General features: G+C 46.7%; 1 protein-coding gene and 1 long non-coding RNA gene across 2 annotated transcripts in view; one reads left to right on the forward strand and one right to left on the reverse strand.

Annotated features, from left to right (window-relative positions):
* Nucleotides 1-17,997, reverse strand: part of LOC126548314 (substance-K receptor-like) — a 619,244-nt gene that overhangs the window by 522,197 nt on the left and 79,050 nt on the right. The gene's annotated exons all lie outside the window — the stretch shown is intronic.
* On the forward strand, nucleotides 15,318-17,510 carry LOC140213572 (uncharacterized). The gene is made up of 2 exons (XR_011890449.1): nucleotides 15,318-15,545; nucleotides 17,234-17,510. It is a non-coding gene; the product is annotated as an uncharacterized lncRNA (long non-coding RNA).

Genomic DNA, 17,997 nt, shown 5'->3' on the forward strand with positions numbered 1-17,997 from the left:
CCCCCTCCCCCCTCTTCCTGCCAGTCTCCGGTTGTCAAAGCGCCGGCTCGAACTTAATTCCTTTCTTCGCTCCTCCTCCAATGCAACCCCTGTGCGGTGGCAATCAGAGAGCCAGATCGGTGGCGGCGGATCTGTATATGTGCACCGCCCGAGCCGAAATTGCCGCTGCCGTTCGCCCTGTGCGGTGGCAATCAGAGAGCCAGATCGGTGGCGGCTTGACATAAAGACAAACAGCAATTTCCTAACACTTATGCGGGAGAACATCCCGTTCCTCTCGCTCGTAACGCGTCCCACGGCTGTGACAACCTCGCGAGGCACTTGTATAGATCTCGTCTTTGAGAATCAAGCATTGGTGTACCAAGTCGAACATATATCAGTCTATTTCTCCGACCACAAAGCTTCCTTCATGACTGTCAAGAACTGTTAGTGGAGTCTTTGTTAAAGGAATACGTGTGAAAAATAAAAAAAAAAAATTCTGTGATAGCGCATACATGTGTTGCTCGATTTCTTTGCCTCAATCTATCGAAAAGGTGAAACAGCTTATTTGCTGCGCTCAAATTTCGCATTAGGAAGTAACGTAATCGTCGGTAATTTTTTTGTACAAACAGAAGATGGCCCCACAGCTGAATATTACACTTACTGCGGCGTGCCTCAAGGAGGAGCATTGAGTGCCACGTTGTTCAATGTGACCCTCATTGGACTAGCTGAAGTTTTACCTAAAACAATGTCGCTATACGAAAAACTTGACTTAACTCGTGGCTTTAATGCTTGAACCAGCGGTTTGTTTAGAATAGTTCGTTTTTTTTTAGCGTTCTGCAGACTTCAAGCAATTCTCTTCATTTTGTAGTGCACTTCGATATGCTCCGATGGCCTTTCTACCCGCGATTCAACCAGTTATATGCACCCCCAAATGCAAAGAAATGCGGGCATATATATGCCGACAGTCGCGCGTGGGTTAAGTGAAACAACATGGTATAAGTCTTGAGAAACGGAAGCTACCGCGATTAATAAGAAATAGCGCACCGAGTTAACCGGGAAGACGGCCTCGAAGCGGTTCGAGCAGTCTCAAAACCAAACATCCGACAGACCCAAACTCAATTTGTGGAGGAAGAAAACAAGCACCAGCTCGCAAAACAGATAAACGGCTTTTCCAAGGATAGCAAAGCTTATCCTCAACAGGTCTGCTTTGTAAAACAGGAGGCAACTGTCTCGTGGGGCCTTTTCTCTTAATTTGATTAGAAGCTTTTCTATTTCCTGGTTGAGCCCTATCCACCCACGTTTCGCTCGCGATGCTCGGTGGCTGCAGGATACTCACGTTGCTGGGCAATGTATTTCCTTCTTACGAATTACGAAGACTAGAGGTTGCTTCTGTAATCCCAAATTGGGCATTCCGTTTGTTCCTTTGTGCTGAACCCGATTTCCAGTCCTATTCCCTTACTCTGATCGGAATGTCTCGGCTTTTACCTCCTAAACGACGAGTTCCGTGCTTGTTTTCTTTGCGACTGGTTACAGTGAAAAGTCAGGCATGACTAAGCAATTTCCGAGCCGGGCATCACCGACACGTGAACAAAAGCCATCCACCCCAGCATATGATAGGATGTGTCCACCCAGAAGCAGGGGCGTAGTAGCCACGGGGGGGGGGAGGCTTATGGGGCTTCGGCCCCTCCCCTCCGAAATGTTTTCGGGCTGTCATGCACCGCCGACCAAACAACCCCTAGCGCCGAAAGTCATTCTGAATTTTGTCTAGAATGTCTTTTTCACGCTCCAAGAGACATTTCAGCGCGAACATTGCGAACTCTGGCTCGATTTCGCGGCAACGCGCACGCACCGGGAATAACATGACGGTGCATGCGAGCACCGTTTCAAGGGCGTTTTGATGGCGAGCGGGCTCGTCGCGGTATCTCGCGGAAGTCGCGGAATCTACGGAGCACATGGATTTCAATTCCGCAACATTATAGCTGTAAAGTTCTCATAAACATTTGACGCAAAAGGTGCATTGACACTTCCAAATTCGTGCTTTAGATTTTCAATTCCGAAACTTGGTGGGTTTAATGTTGTTATAAACATTTAACGCCAAATTTGCGTTAACTTTTCTAAATTCGTACATCGGACCATACAACGAGACAAGCCAAATTAACACACTATCAGACTAGTTGACAAAGCTCGCAGCGAGGTCCGACGAGACGAAGCGTTGTGGTGGTTCATTTGTGCCGTCATGTCAAAGAAAAGGACATCAACAATTTTTTCACCTGCGCCAAAGCACCCATGTCAAGACACTAAAGCCAGCAAAGGTAACTACATTCTTATTTATTTTTCTAATTTGACTTTTAGTCACAAGTACATGTTGAGCCTCTTCAATTTTCTTGTTCTCCCTACCCGCGGGCTGCCAGAGCCAGCCCGAGCGCATGCGTTTTTCTCGTGTTGCTCCGACCACCGCGCGGCGCACTTCGGTGCGTGTTGCTTTTTGTCTGGCCGAGTGGATTTTCGCATGGCAGCGTTTTCGACGCCTTCTGGCTAGCAGACGAGAAAAAGAAACAATGGTCGCTCGCCGCCATCACTGCGGGGACTCGACGGATTCCAACGCGTTCGCTTGAGCACAACCTCTCCGGAAAGTCTGGTCTCGCCTATGTAGGATACCGAGCAGTATGAGTATGGTTCTCGGAGGACCAAGTGTCTCACGTTTTCTTCGGCATCCCTTCGGTATCCACATTAGGTGCCCAAAGTAGGCATTCGATTGTGGCCAACATGATTTTTTTTTAATTTCGGAGCCCCCGCCTCACAAAAGAAAAAAAAAAGACATTGTTGCGGCGCAGCGAGTTGTCGCTTGGTGAAAGTTCGATTTTGTTACTTCTTTTGCGGAAAGTAATGGGCCACGGGACGCTATAGTTACCGGAGGCTCTTACTATATAGATTATTACGATAGCAATTATATGGACACGCCAGGCGCATTCCTGCCGTCGCCGTCGCGCTCATGTTGCGTATAAAGTTCATGGGCGATAACATCGGGACCGCGTGCCGCATGCTGCATGTGCGAGTAAAAGCGTAGGGGGGGGGGGGGGGGGGGCGGTTGCATGAGTGAGCCGAAGGTGATGGCTAAGTCTTGTGTGCGCAAAAGAGAAAAGCGGGGACGAAGCGGGTCGCCTTCCGTCGCGCGCGGTACGTCAGGGGGAGTGGAGGAAGGAGGGGGGGGGGGGGTTCGGATTCTGTGATTTGTGAATCTGTGATTGTCCAACATATTTAGTTGCCTTGTTAGATGCATTATATACAGTGACTTTTTCTTAGATACGTAGATTTATTGTAGACTTGTACGCATATTTAAATATTTTGTTGCGAGGTTTTGTGTATACGTGCAGTGCACTTCGTTTCTAGCGACACTTTTTTGCCCTTTATCAAGCTGCATCTTCGCATATGTATATTCTAGTGTATCTTCGCAATTCTAATGAACGATGGCGAGTCAAATGAAAGTGAGCCAACCCACACCGCGCAATGATGGTTCGGTTCATTATAAGCGAGGCATGCGCGTAGCACATAGGAGAAAAGTGACACGCAAGTGTGAGGATAAATGTTTTAATGCTCTCATGCACAGGGTTGAACACGGTTGCATGGCATAAAGGACGCTCCAAAAGGTGAACAGCGTGGTGTCGTGGGGTTTTTGGCAGCTGAAGGTGTTTCCCCAAAAATATGTAGTCACCATATGGCTGCCGTGTACTTTGAACATTTCGTGTCATTGGCCACTGTGAAGCGTTGGAGCCAATGGTTAAAAGAAGGGCGTGAAATTTTCACAGACAATTCAAGACCGAGCCAAACCCACCGTGCAATCATCCCCAATACAATTGCAAAGGTTGATGCACTGATTAGACAAGAACGGAGGATAAGCATCGATGAAGTAGCAGAGCGTGTGAACATCACTCACGGTTCCGTTCACACCATAATTCATGAATATCTGGGTTATCGGCTCTTGTGTGCGCAATGGGTGCCCAAGATATTGAACTCATTGATCAGGTATCATAATGAGGGTGACGACTTCTTGTCTGCAGTTGTCACCGGGGACGAATCATGGTGCCACTATTACGAACCTGAAACACGACGGCAATGCTTGCAGTGGAAACACTCGAATTTGCCACCCCAAAAGAAAGCAAAGGCCGTCATTTCCGCCGGAAAGGTGTTGACTTTCTTTTCGATCGTCAGGGGCCATTACTAATCGAATTTGCTAAACCAAAGAGACTGTCGATCGTTTCCGATATTGTGAAACGCTAGATTGCCTGCGTGTAGCAATCAAGAACAAACGACGTGGAAAATTGAAGAATTGGGTCATCTTGCTCCACGACAATGCCCGTCCGCACGTCGTTGATGTGAACCCAAATCTGGCAAAGTTCAAGTGGGAAACGCTGTAACATCCGCCATACAGCCCAGACCTGCCGCTTTGTGACTTCCACAATTCGGGGAAATTGAAGAAGCAGCTCAAGGGAACCAGATTTGTGTCAGTCGATGTCCTGAAAGAGTCAGTTACAGACATCTTGAAGCAGCAACCCAAGGAACTTTATGAGACAGGAATCACGCGACTCGTCAGCCAGTAGGACAAATGTCTCAATGCTCATGAAGACTACTTTTAAATAAAGTACCCCGTTTGTCATATATTCGCATTGGCTCACTTTCATTTGACTCACCCTCGCATATTTTGCAGAACTCCTGCTTTTTATATGTGCTTTCTGTTGCGACTATAATTTAGGTGCAAATTACTCACAGTACACAACCGGTGACAGCTGCTCCTGCGCAATACATTGGAACAAAAGACAGCGTCATTGAGATATTCCCTGGCCATTGCATATGTACAAATATCTAAACAAATTTCTTGAATACGAAAGCTTCATTACAATATTTGGCCTCAACTTGTTCATTTCATGGCCTTTATATTTTTCATATCAGCGGCATGCACTTTTTTGCTGGTTTCAAACTAATAGAATTCTAAAGTTCGTGTGATGTTTTCTATACTCATTAAATAGAGAACATGGAAGCATTGCTATCAGTTATATCGGGCACAATTTTCGGGACGTACGAGCTATTCTTTTATGAAAAACTACATATTTTACTTGTCTTGACAACAGTGCGTAGCGTTCAAAAATTCGTTTGCAGCATCTTGGGCAATGGCAATGCAGTTATTATTCATGTATTTCATCCCGCGACAGATTCTATAAGGAGGAGGCTGCGCTGCAAGGCCCCAAGCCCCCTCTCCCCCCCCCCCCCCCCCCCCCCCGGAACAATATTTCTGGCTACGCCACTGCCCAAAAGGTACATATTATAATGCGTGAGGGGACGAAATGTGCCCCAGAGACGGCGAAAAGAACTCGCATTTGTGAACCTACTGCTGGACGGAAAGAAAGCAAGCATTGCAAGCCGTGTAACCGTTATTCGATATGAATACTTGCTTGTCTCGAGAGCCTCACAGCAGTGAGCTAACTATTTTGGTATTTACTGGTAAACTTTGTCCGACTTTAAGACATACGTTAATAGAGTTCGTGTGGTAAAAAAATATCTCAGAGCTCGGTACAACGTCTCCCACAGGCGAGTGTTGCCTTCGGCCTAAAATTCTATCAATTATTATGATGAGATACGCAATGGGTCTTGTTCATTGCGAGCGGTTGCAGAGTGTCAGGATTGGGGGCTCAATCCCATCGCTCGTGATGCGTTGTCAAGATTGGAGTCGGGCATGAATTAGAAGGTAGCTGGCCCATGCCATCGTCCAACTTATCCACGCTGAGGACGTTGATGAAGGGAAGGACTGCTTCTCATCGAGAACGAGGAATATGGGTTTATTTACAGTATTTATATCAGTCTAACATGACTGTTTGAGAAAGTACATCAGTCTAACATGACTGCTTGAGAGAGAGTGTCTCAGTCCAACATGACTGCTTAAGAAAAAGTCGTAAGTGGGTGGCAATCTTGCACTGCAGCTGGCCGTTCTTAACAGCGCCACCATGGCTCGAAAAATCTCCACTGTCTAGCGCTGACAACCGCTGGGCAGGAAGAGAACGGCTGGTGGCCAGGGGGTGATTGATGCCTTGGCTCGCAGCGATCACTTGTGTATTGATGTCACCGCCCCAAAACATCCAACAAGGACAGACCACTGCAAAATGAACCCCACAAAACAGCTCTGCGCCGAGATGACGTAGATTGGCTCTCACTTTAGACCCGCTAGGCTTCAAATAAAAAAAACAACAACATAAGTGCAGAAACAAAACAAATGCTGCATTTCGCTATGCCAATTTCTGAAGCAATTTCGTGCTGACAAATTCAGCAAACATGGAGGGAATCCTGCTAAGTGAGAGGAGATCTTCATGGCTTAAAAAAGTTTAACACTAGAAACCATAAAAGTTAGGCGGGACCCTCAAACGCAGAATTCAAATTAGCCTGCTCAAACCATCAGCATTGCTATGCAACTTTCCCTTCTTATATCTAACGGAGAAGTTGTACTCTTAGAGAGTGAGGCTCCATCGGAGCAAGCGGCCATTTTTGTGTGACATTTGATTGAGCCACGTCAGAAGACAGTGGTCGGTCTCGAAGATGAACTTCGCTCCGTACAAGTAATACGACAACTTCTGGGCGGCCCAAACTAAACAAGCGCATTCCTTCTCTGAAGCGCTGTAGGCTTCCTCTCTTACATTTAGTTTACGGCTGGCATAGAGGATAGGATGCTCCTCGTTATCTTCGCCGACCTGACTAAGTACCACGCCCATACCTCTGTCGCTAGCGTCGCATTGAACTATGAATTCCTTTATGTAGTCTGGCGCGCGAAGCACATGACGAGAAACCAATAGCGTTTTCAAACTTTGGAAAGCCTTCTCTTTGTCCTTATCCCAGTGTACGTTACTCGGTGCTCACTTCCGAAGGGCGTCCGTTAATGGACTTGCCATTTGCGAGTAATTCGGAATGTACCGTTGATAGTACCCCACAAGTCCCAGAAATGAAGGAAGGTCTGTTTTTGTGCGCGGCTGAAAAAATTCTCCAATCGTAGCTATTTTCAGCTCGGCCGGCCGTCTCATGCCTTGGCCGACAACATGGCCCAGATAAGTAACCTGTGAACAACCAAACCTACACTTTTCCGCTTTCATCGTTAAGCCGGCTTCCCTCAACCGTGAGAACACCTGTTTGAGGTGCGATACGTGTTGTTCCCAGCTGTCCGAAAAAATTGCTACATCATCAAGATAGGGCAAGCCGAACTCCTGCAAGTCCTTTAGGACAATATCCATTAACTTAGAGAAGCTAAACGGCGCGTTCTTCAGCCCGAAGCTGAGTGCGAGAGGGTGAAAAGTGCCGACAGGTGAGATGAATGCGGCATAGCGGCTGGCACTTTCTGAAAGGGGAACTTGCCAGTACCCACGCACGCGATCTATAGTTGAAATGTATTTAGCAGCGCTAACTCTTTCAATTCGTTCCTCCATGTTGGGTATCGGGTACAGCTGATCCCTAGTGATGGCATTTAACTTCCTGTAGTCAACACACGGACGAGGGTCCTTGTTAGGGGTTTCTACCAGTATAAGCGGTGACGTGTAGTCACTCTCAGCGGGCTCAATAACTCCCAACTCTAGCATGCGCTGTATCTCTGCCTCCTTAATCTCTCTCTGTCTTGGAGACACCCTGTAAGGCTTTGATCTTATTGGTTCGGTTGATGTCAGCTCTATTTCATGCGTTATTAGTTCGGTTCTACCTAGCCGATCGCTGAACCTGTCGATATATTCCCCTAACACCCCTTTTAGCTCATCTAGCTGCTCGGGTCTTAGATCGTGCGAGCTTACCGAGTGTTCTACTACTTCTTCTAGGCCAATTTCAGAGTTGAAGGTCGCCCTATACTCCTTAAACTTGGTACTAGTGCCATCCTGCTCTTTGATGGTATAGTTAACGACTCCGCTCCGCTCTACATACGGCTTCATCAAATTACAGTGATATATCCTCACTTCCTTCCTGCGACCGGGCATTTTCAGAGCATCGTTAGTATCTGAAAGTTTGTGCAACACTTTAACGGGCCCGTCCCAGTGAACTTCAAGCTTGTTCTTTCTTGAAGGTTTGAGGATCATTACCTGATCTCCGGCGTTAAACGTTCGAAGCCTCGCATTCTTGTCGTAATAGAATTTGGCGTTCTTTTGAGCTACTCCCATGTTTTTTTCGACTAGTTCTTGGGTGGCGCTTAGCCGTTCCAGCAAATTTAGCACGTATTCAACCACTGTTGGACTCTCCCCTCTTTCCTCCCACATCTCTCCTAACATTCTCAGTGGAGAACGGAGTGTCCTTCCATACACTACTTCTGCTGGCGAGAACCCTGTAGCTTCATGTGGAACCGTTCGCAAAGCAAACAATGTTTGCCGGCAGACAGTTCTCCCAGTCGTCCTTGTGCTCGTAACAGAGCGCACGCAAAACTCGCTTAAGCACCGAATGCCACCTCTCTACACTGTTTGACTGAGGGTGATAGACAGAACTGTGTATTAACTTTACCCCGCACTTTTGCAAGAATGTAGAAGTCAGTGCGCTCGTGAATACTGACCCTTGATCTGTGTGAATTTGGGCTGGAAACCCAACTCGTGCAAACACTGTCGAAAGCGCGTCTACTACTTCGGTAGAACTGAGCTCTTTCAAAGGGATTGCTTCTGGAAACTTGGTAGCCGGACACAGCATGGTAAACAAGTACCTGTAGCCCGATTTTGTTTTTGGAAGAGGCCCTACCGTGTCTATTACAAGTCGTCTGAAAGGCTCTGTTATTAAGGGCACTACCTTCAGTGGAGCTTTCCATGTCTCTCCTGGTTTACCAGAACGCTGGCAGGCGTCGCATGATCTTACAAAGTTTTCTACGTCTTTGAAACAGCCAGGCCAGTAGTATTCCATAAGCAATCTTTCCTTTGATTTGTTTATGCCTAGGTGGCCGGACCACCCATTTCCATGACAGAGACTCAAGAGCTCCTCCCTGTACTTAGTAGGTACGACTAACTGATCTAAACTCCTACCCTTTCGATCTCTGTAGTGCCGATACAACAATCCTCCTCTCTCATGTATCGACACGTTGCGCCTAGCAATGCCTTCTTTAGCTGTGTCATGTAATTTAGCTAAGCTCTCATCTTTCTTTTGCTCGGCTGCCAGTGACTCTCTATCCAAGAAAAAACTGCGCAAAAAAAAGGGACAAGACGAAGAAAGAACCACACAACACGGGCGCAGACTAACAACTGGTTTAATGCGCAGTTTTTTCTTGGATTTCGTAATGCTATACCAACTAGCCCCTCACCGTACGCTTCTAGACTCTCTATCCACACGTAAGAGCTGATCAAAGTTCTTTGAGGCCGGTGATAATAACGACCCTGTCTCACTTTTGAGTGCGTCAGCTTGCTCTTCCTGCAGGCTAGAACTTTGACACTCTAGTGCTACGCTCTCATTGAGCTGGTCAGCTGGCAGGCTCTCCTGAACTGTTCTTTTGTCCCTCGGGCCTAGCTCGGATTCGGGTATTGAAGTTATCCCCTTTTCTGCTTCCACTGGAGGAGCTTGTGCATTTTCAGCCGAAAGCGCCGCGATCTTACGAGCTCGGCCTCGGGTCAATGCCTGTACTATGCCCTCTCCCAGTTTGAGCCCTTTGTCACGCAGTAACTGATTCGAACGATTCGAAAAGATGTAAGGATACTGCAGTGACAAAAATTTCGAAACTGCAGCCTCAGTCTCTAGCTCCCCGAATGGTCCACTGATTGTGACTTTGGCCATGGGCAGACACACGCTGAGCTCTTCTACAACCTGTTTTATCCATGCTACTTCTCCGGTGAAGTCATCTACCGTCACGTAAGACGGATGGACAATGTCCATCGTGGCGGCACTTTCTCTTAGCACTCGGCATGGTTTGCCTTTAACTTGCAGGTCGTGAAGATATGGACTTAAAAGTTCCATATTCTCGTCTTTTTCCTCTACGTAGGAGAAAACTACGCTAGGCTTCCCGCAGTTTACAGCTATATGTCCCAGTTTGTGGCGTTTGTAACAGCTAATTGGTCTAAAAGATTCGAATTTTCTTTTCTGTTCTTTTTGTGCGGTTTCTCCGTTAAGTTTCTCCTCGCTCTTTTCTGCGGGCTTTTCCTCCATGTCTACAGGCTCCGATCGTCTAGTCTGCGAACCCCTTTTGAACGGAAATGGTTTCCGCGGTCTATTTCGACCGTCCAAGTTTCCGTCCTTGGCGTTCAACTTTCTACGGGTTGCGTACTCTTCGGCTAATTCAGCCGCCCTTTCCACAGTGTTTACATTCCCTCTGTCTTGCACCCACAGTTTCACAGCTTGGGGGATGGTTTTGTAAAACTGCTCTAGACACATGCATTCAATGATCATGTCCCTGCTGTCGTACGCTTCCGCGCTTTTAAGCCACTCGACTAGGTTGGCCTTTAAGATATATGCAAACTCCGGATATCCCTCGCTATCTTTCTTGCCTGTGCTCCTAAACCTTTGCCGAAAAGCTTCGGCTGAAAGGCGGTATTTCTTCAGGAGACTAGCCTTAACTTTTGCATAATCATATGCATCCTATGCACTCAATCTGGCGATTACTTCCGCCGCCTCACACGGCAACATAGACAGCAACCGCTGGGGCCATGTACTCGGGCCGAAGTTCATCTTTTCGCAAGTCCTTTCAATGTTGCTTAGGAGCAAGCCTATGTCGGTCCCGACCTCAAATGGCTTTAGTAGCCTGTCCATGCGGTACGATTCTGCCTCACTTGATCGTCCCAGAGCGCCTTCACTTCCTTGAGACAGCTCCAAAGGTTTGCTTTCAAGTTCAAGTTGCATTTTTCTTAACTCGCGATCTTTATCGCGTTCCTCTCTCTCTCTGTCCCGTTCTTCTCTTTCTCTTTCCCGTTTCTCTCTCTCTTTGAGAAGTTCCAATCCCATTTCAATTTCTTCCTCACTGGCCTGGTTGGAAATTAGCTCCAATAATTCTGATTTTAGCATTTCCTTGCGTACATCTAGGTCCAGTTCCTCACCAACAATCAACAACTAGTCTCTCAGCAGTGTCCTTAACTCCATGATTGCTGCTTTACTGCCTTGATCCTGCTCTCTAAATCTAGCTAGGAAAACACAACCTAGCTAACACTCAACAATCTAGCTTCCCTACTGCTCTAAACAGAACAACCACAAAATGAAGCCTAGAGAGTCAAAGCAAGAACCAAGCACTCACCACAGTCACAGCACCACGTCGCAAAGTCCATCCCACCGCTGTCAGCCAGTTGTCAGGATTGGGGACTCAATCCCATCGCTCGTGATCGGTTGTCAAGATTGGAGTCGGGCATGAATTAGAAGGTAGCTGGCCCATGCCGTCGTCCAACTTATCCACGCTGAGGACGTTGATGAAGGGAAGGACTGCTTCTCATCGAGAACGAGGAATATGGATTTATTTACAGTACTTATGTCAGTCTAACATGACTGTTTGAGAAAGTACATCAGTCTAACATGACTGCTTGAGAGAGAGTGTCTCAGTCCAACATGACTGCTTAAGAAAAACTCGTAAGTGGGTGGCAATCTTGCACTGCAGCTGGCCGTTCTTAACAAGAGGAGGAATCCAGTGTCCAGAAGAAAATATTTTCTAAAGAAACCACAGTCTTAGAAACGGCCCAGTTCATTACGCGTTGAAATACATTATCTACGTTAAAATTATCTTGTAAACGAAAGTGGATAATCAATGTATTCTACAAGTACTCACCTATGGACCGAAAGTTTGAGTCTAACAAAGGAACTTGGAATGAACTTGAGGACCACGCAACGAGCAGCCGATATGAAAGCGAGAGGGCAAGCCGGTGGTATTGGAGCTGAAGTCAAGAATCGAAGGGCAAGCGATTTGATAAGGACAAATGTTGCAGGTAAGTCGATGGTACATTAGAGTAAAATAATAGATTCGCACTCGGAACAAGCACCCTCGTGCTTGCTTTCTTTTTTTTTTGTCCTTGCTCCCTTTCTCTATTAGCTCGCACGAACCCGCACCTCCGTTATCGCCATATTCTGCCACTTGATTCGACGGATGAAAGAAAGTGAAAAGAATCGGTGGGAAAGAGTATTCGTAAGAAGGGCCCTGATGCCAATGGGAAACGCAGAAGAGTATCAAAGGGATTTGAAAGGCCTTTTGCACTTCGGTAGAAATCGTTAGGCCGCCGACGACGCCGACGATGATGATGATGATGATGATCCGAATTCTGCACGTCCAAGTCGACGTATCAGTAATATAATAAGGCTTGTTAGCGCTTCTTTAAGTATACTATGTGCCCGGCTAACTTTAGCCATGCTGTTCAAAGAAGAAGAAGAAGACTTAAAGAACACGCAGCAAGATATCATTTTAATACCAGCGGTATTCGGTCGTCACAGCTCTGACGACCTAACGCTGTAGGCCTCATAGCTGTATCTTGTACCGTAGTTTTTTTAATCTGTTCTTTTTTTCGTCACGCACTTGCTAACGTTAGCTGGAACACACCATATATGCGCAACCAAGTTGCAAACAAGACATCGGATGGATTAAAGTGCCTAAGCATGTTTTGAAAGAAGGGGGTTACCGGAACATGAGGACGATGGATGGAATGGATGGATGTGTGTTGTTTAGTGGCGCAAGGGCCAGGTGTGGCCAAAGAGCGCCATGACTGGTAATGATGTGTTAAGCGCTGATTGGTGAGTCAAGATGATGGGGTGTAGCATGGCTGTAAAGTGGCCTAAAATTAATCGCTATCGTAGAAGCATAAAGTGATATATAGGTATAAAATTATGACAGTGATACGTGGAGTGGTCTCTGGGTATAGTAGGAGTGATAAGTGATCATGGGGCTAAAATATATGAATATGGAAATAGCACATATGTCTCCTTAAAGCCTTTGAGCCCAAAGGCTGGGAGGCAGGTGCTTTCTTTCAATGCAGCTACCGCAGCAGAAACCTCTGTTAAGAGGCTGTGCTACGGGTTTCCTGGGGCTATAATATGAAAACTATGTACAGCTTTTAAAAATTGAAACAGTGATTGATGTTTAAAGAAAGGTTCCATACCTATAATCATTTGGGGATGAAGTGGAGTTTGTTGCCGGTGAGGTAATGGAAAATGCTTTTTTCTATTTGCATCTAATTCTCTGCATTGCATCAGGATGTGAAGCACGGTAAGTGGCTCGCCACACTTATCACACATGGGTGGATCACCACCTGACAAGAGGTATGCGTGTGTGCTGTACGTGTGTCCTATTCTAAGTCTGCAAAGTATTACTTCCGTGCGGCGGTTCTTGGATACCGGCGGCCAGTTGCCAAGATATGGCTTGATGACATGCAGTTTATTTTCTGTTTCTTTATCCCACAACCGCTGCCAGAAAGCCCTGAGCGTTTTCCTTATGGAGGGCTTAAGGTCCATTACAGGGACAGTCGTGGAAGTGTCTGCAGCGTTCGCGTGGACGGATGTGGCTAGCTGGTCAGCCAACACGTTTCCTTCAATCTCGCGGTGCCCCGGCACCCAGCATAATACGATATGCTGCCTGGACGCATAGGCGGTGCATAATGCTGAATAGAGAGATACAATTATAGGATTTTGATATTTCTTCACAGTTTTCAATGCGTTTACGACGCTCAAAGAGTCTGTATAGATAACTGCCTTTGGGATATTTAGTTCTTTAATGTGTTTAACGGCAGCCAATATGGCGTAGGCCTCTGCTGTAAAGATACTTGTGCTCGTGTGCAGAACACCGGTATCCGAAAAGGATGGACCGACTGCTGCGTAAGATACGCCAGAATTACACTTTGATGCGTCTGTAAAGAATTCAGGACAGGAGTATTTGTGTTGTAATTCCAGGAAGTAGTTTCGTATATGCGCGAGAGGAGCGCGCTTTGTAACAGTTATGAAGGATGTATCACACTCTATTTGTTGCCACTGCCACGGTGGGGGCCGTATAGCAGGGGACATAAGGTGGTATTCAAGCAGGGGAACCCTTGTTTCTACAGCTGTGTCTCTAACACGCAGTGAAAAAGGTTGTGCGACTGTGGGTCGGTTGCGAAAAAGTTGAGAACTGTACAAATCATTTATAGTGGAATACGCGGGGTGCTCACTGTTTGCGTTCACTCTCAGAAAATACATGAAAGACGAGTATGTTCTCTGCAGATTAAGAGACCACTCATCCGATTCAACGTACAGGCTTTCCACTGGGCTTGTTCTAAAAGCGCCTGTGGACAGGCGAATTCCTAAGTGGTGGACAGGGTCTAGCATCTTTAGAGCAGTTGGAGTAGCCGACTGGTAAACTATGGCTCCATAGTCTAGTCGTGTGCGTATAAGGCTTTTATACAAGTTTATGAGGCATTTTCTATCACTGCCCCAGGTTGTGCGTGAGAGAACCTTTAAGATATTCATTGTTTTCATACATTTGTTTTTAAGATGCTTTATGTGCTGTATAAAAGTTAATTTCGCGTCTAAAATTATGCCTAGAAATTTATGTTCCCTGTTTACAGGCAGACGCGCATCATGCAACACAATTTCAGGATCAGGATGCAGGCCTCTTTTTCTAGAGAAAACGACACAAGTGCTTTTTTGTGGGTTCAGTCTGAACCCGTTCTCATCAGCCCATTTGGAGACCTTGTTAAGACCAAGCTGGACCTGTCGCTCACAGATTGCGAGAGAACTTGACTGAAATCCTATCTGCACATCGTCAACATATGTTGAATAAAAGATGTTATGCGGTATGTGTAGACGGAGAGAATTCCTTTTTACTATAAATAGCTTGCAGCTGAGCACCCCACCCTGCGGCACTCCAGTCTCCTGTACAAATTTCCGTGACAAAACATTGCCCACTCGAACACGGAATGTGCGATTAGCCAGATAACTTTTGATAACATTGAACATATTACCACGTATACCTAAGTGTGAGAGGTCTCTCAATATCCCAAACCGCCACGTAGTATCATAAGCTTTCTCCATATCAAGGAATACAGGTAAGAAAAACTGCTTATGGACAAAAGCTTCACGGATGCGTGCCTCGATGCGTATAAGCTGGTCACTGGTAGATCGACCCTCCCGAAACCCGCACTGGTATGGGTCGAGCAAATTGTTTGATTCGAGGAAGTGTAGTAGGCGACAGTTAATCATTTTTTCGAAAACTTTGCAGAGGCAACTTGTTAATGCTATGGGTCTGTAGCTTGATACAGAGGAAGGATCCTTTCCTTGCTTTAGAATTGGAATTACAATGGCCTCCTTCCAAACAGAGGGGATCTCGCCGGAAAACCATATAACGTTGTAAAGGTAAAGGAGGGTTTTCTGTGTTTCGGACGGTAGTTGTTTTAAGATATCATATATTACGCGGTCTGAACCTGGGGCGGATGTATTACAACAGTTAAGTGCTGCCTGCAGTTCTGCTATGCAGAATGGTTCATTGTACGCCGCACTTTTAGCAGATTTTGTTTCTAACTTTTGCTGTTCTATTTGCGTTTTGTACTTTAGGAAGGTTTCGGAGTAGTGTGAGGAGCTCGATATGTATTCAAAGTGTGCTCCAAGAAAGTTGGCTTGATCTTCAAGGCTTTCTCCGTGGCTATTTACTAGAGGTAAGCAATATGTTTGTTGCCCATTAACTTTCTTCACTCTATTCCAGACTTTTCTCTCATCTGTATAGGAGTTGATGCTTGATATGAAGTTTGCCCAACTCTCTCGTCTTGCTTGTCGGCGCGTTCTCCTTGCCTGGGATTTGACATGTTTAAAGTTTTCCAGGTTTTCAGCTGTTGGAGAATCGCGAAATATCGCCCACGCTTTGTTCTGGTTCCTCCGTGCTTGCCTGCATGCATCGTTCCACCAGGGAACACGCCGCTTGGAACCCATGCCGCTCGTTTGTGTAATACATTTACAGGCGGCATCCAGTATAAAAGCTGTAAAATATGCAACAGCGTCATCTATGGTTATACCGGACATCTCAGACCAGGTCATGTGTGTAAGACTTCGGTACTGTTCCCACTCGGCTGAGTCAACCTTCCACCGAGGGACCTGAGGGGGAAGTTGATCTTGTTTCGGCGTAGTTAGGATTATTGGGAAGTGGTCACTCCCATACGGGTTGTTAAGCACATTCTATTTAAAATAGGGCAAAAGCGTCGGCGATAAAATGCTAAGATCTATGGCAGAGTATGACTTGTTGGCTAGGTTAAAATATGTGGGCTCCTTCGTGTTCAAGAGACATGTTCCGGAGGAAAAAAGCACCTGTTCAATGACGCGACCTCGCCCATCACAGCGTGAATCGCCCCACAAACTACTGTGTGCATTAAAATCACCGAGAATCATATAGGGCTCCGGGAGCTCATCTATTAGTGATTCTAAGTCGCGTCTGTGAAGCTGATAATGTGGTGGTATGTACAAAGAGCAGATGGTAATGAGTTTATTTAAAAGTACGGCTCGAACGGCCACGGCCTCAAGGGCCGTTTGGAGCTTCAGATGCTGACACGCTACACTTCTATCAGCAATGATGGCTACACCGCCAGATGATGCGACAGCATCCTCGCGGTCTTTCCGGAAAGTCATGTATTGTCGAAGGAAGTTAGTGTGCTTGGAAGTTAGGTGGGTTTCTTGCACACACAGCACTTTAGGTTTAAACTTACAGAGAATTTCTTGGATGTCTTGTAGGTTTCTTAATAATCCTCTGATATTCCACTGTATGATGTCATCCATATTAAAAAAAAAAAATTGTGCTGTGTGTCTCAAGAGAGGAGAATGACATTACTTTACAGGGCCTTTGTTAGGCCCTGTAATTGGTGTTTTGTCCTTTTTGGAGCGGTCAAGAGAACCTCGCCGCTCCTTCGGCGCTACCTGCGCCGTTGGGCTTGGACTGGTGTCCATGGCCTCTTGCGAGGCAGGGGACACCCGCTCCAGAGAGCGATGTGTGCGTCGCGTAGACTTCGTCTCAAGCGACGGAGTCTTCGTCCCCACGGGGCCTGAGGTCGACAGGACCCCTGTGGCCTCTGCGGTGCCCTGGCTGCTGCCGGAGCTTGAAGAGGCCACTGGTGTGGACACTTTGAGAGATGGCAGGGCAGCGTTGGCTGCTCCCACCGTAGGGGCGGGTGGCGTTAGCCTCGGCACGCTAGGCGTGGCCCGGGCTGCCGCCAGAGGCCGTTGTGGTGCCGCCCCCCGTTGCACCACTTCAGCGAAAGATGTTTTCAGTGAAAATAACGAAGAGACCCTTTGTCGTGTTTCACGGAATGTTATGTTCTCCTTAAATTTTACTGTAATTATTTCTTTTTCTCTCTTCCAGGCTGGACAAGCTCTGGAGTACGCAGGGTGACTGCCGTCGCAGTTCGCACAATGTACCTCATCATTATTGCAGTCGTCAGCAGAGTGACCGGTTGCGCCGCACTTTGCGCACATAAGCTGTCCTCGGCAGCTCTGGGATGCGTGACCAAATCTCTGACATTTGAAGCAACGTCGCGGGTTAGGAATATAGGGTCGAACATGCAGTTTTACATAGCCGGTTTCAAGAGACTCGGGTAAAGTAGTTGAACTGAAAGTGAGTATTAAATGCTTCGTTGGGATTTCGTTGTCATTCCGTCTGATTTTGATGCGCTGCACATGGATTACGCCTTGGTCCTTCCATCCATCCAGGAGTTCTTCTTCATTCAGTGTCATTAGGTCTTCATCTGAAACTACGCCTTTGACTGTGTTCATAGTTCGATGTGCGCTGACAGAAACAGGGATGTTCCCAAATGCTACGAGGTGTGCAAGTCTGTTGTATTGTTCCTTGTCCTTTAGTTCGAGGAGCAAATCCCCACTTGCCATCTTTGTTACTTTGTAACCAGCTCCAATGGTCTCTTTTAGGCACTTGGCGACAAGAAATGGTGAAATTACTCTAGCTTTAGGAGATAACTGTTCACAGTGAAGTACGTGGAATTTTGGGAAAGTTTCTTTGTTTTTCGGAATGAATAGCGAGGTTGCGTCGGTGCGTACCCTTTTCGAGGCACGATCGGGTGAAAACGGGTTCGAGGATCCCATGGAAAAAAGTAAGTTGTTCGGCAACGGCGT

The sequence above is a fragment of the Dermacentor andersoni genome, chromosome 1, assembly GCF_023375885.2.
Source record: "Dermacentor andersoni chromosome 1, qqDerAnde1_hic_scaffold, whole genome shotgun sequence".
Classification (NCBI taxonomy): Eukaryota; Metazoa; Arthropoda; class Arachnida; order Ixodida; family Ixodidae; genus Dermacentor; species Dermacentor andersoni.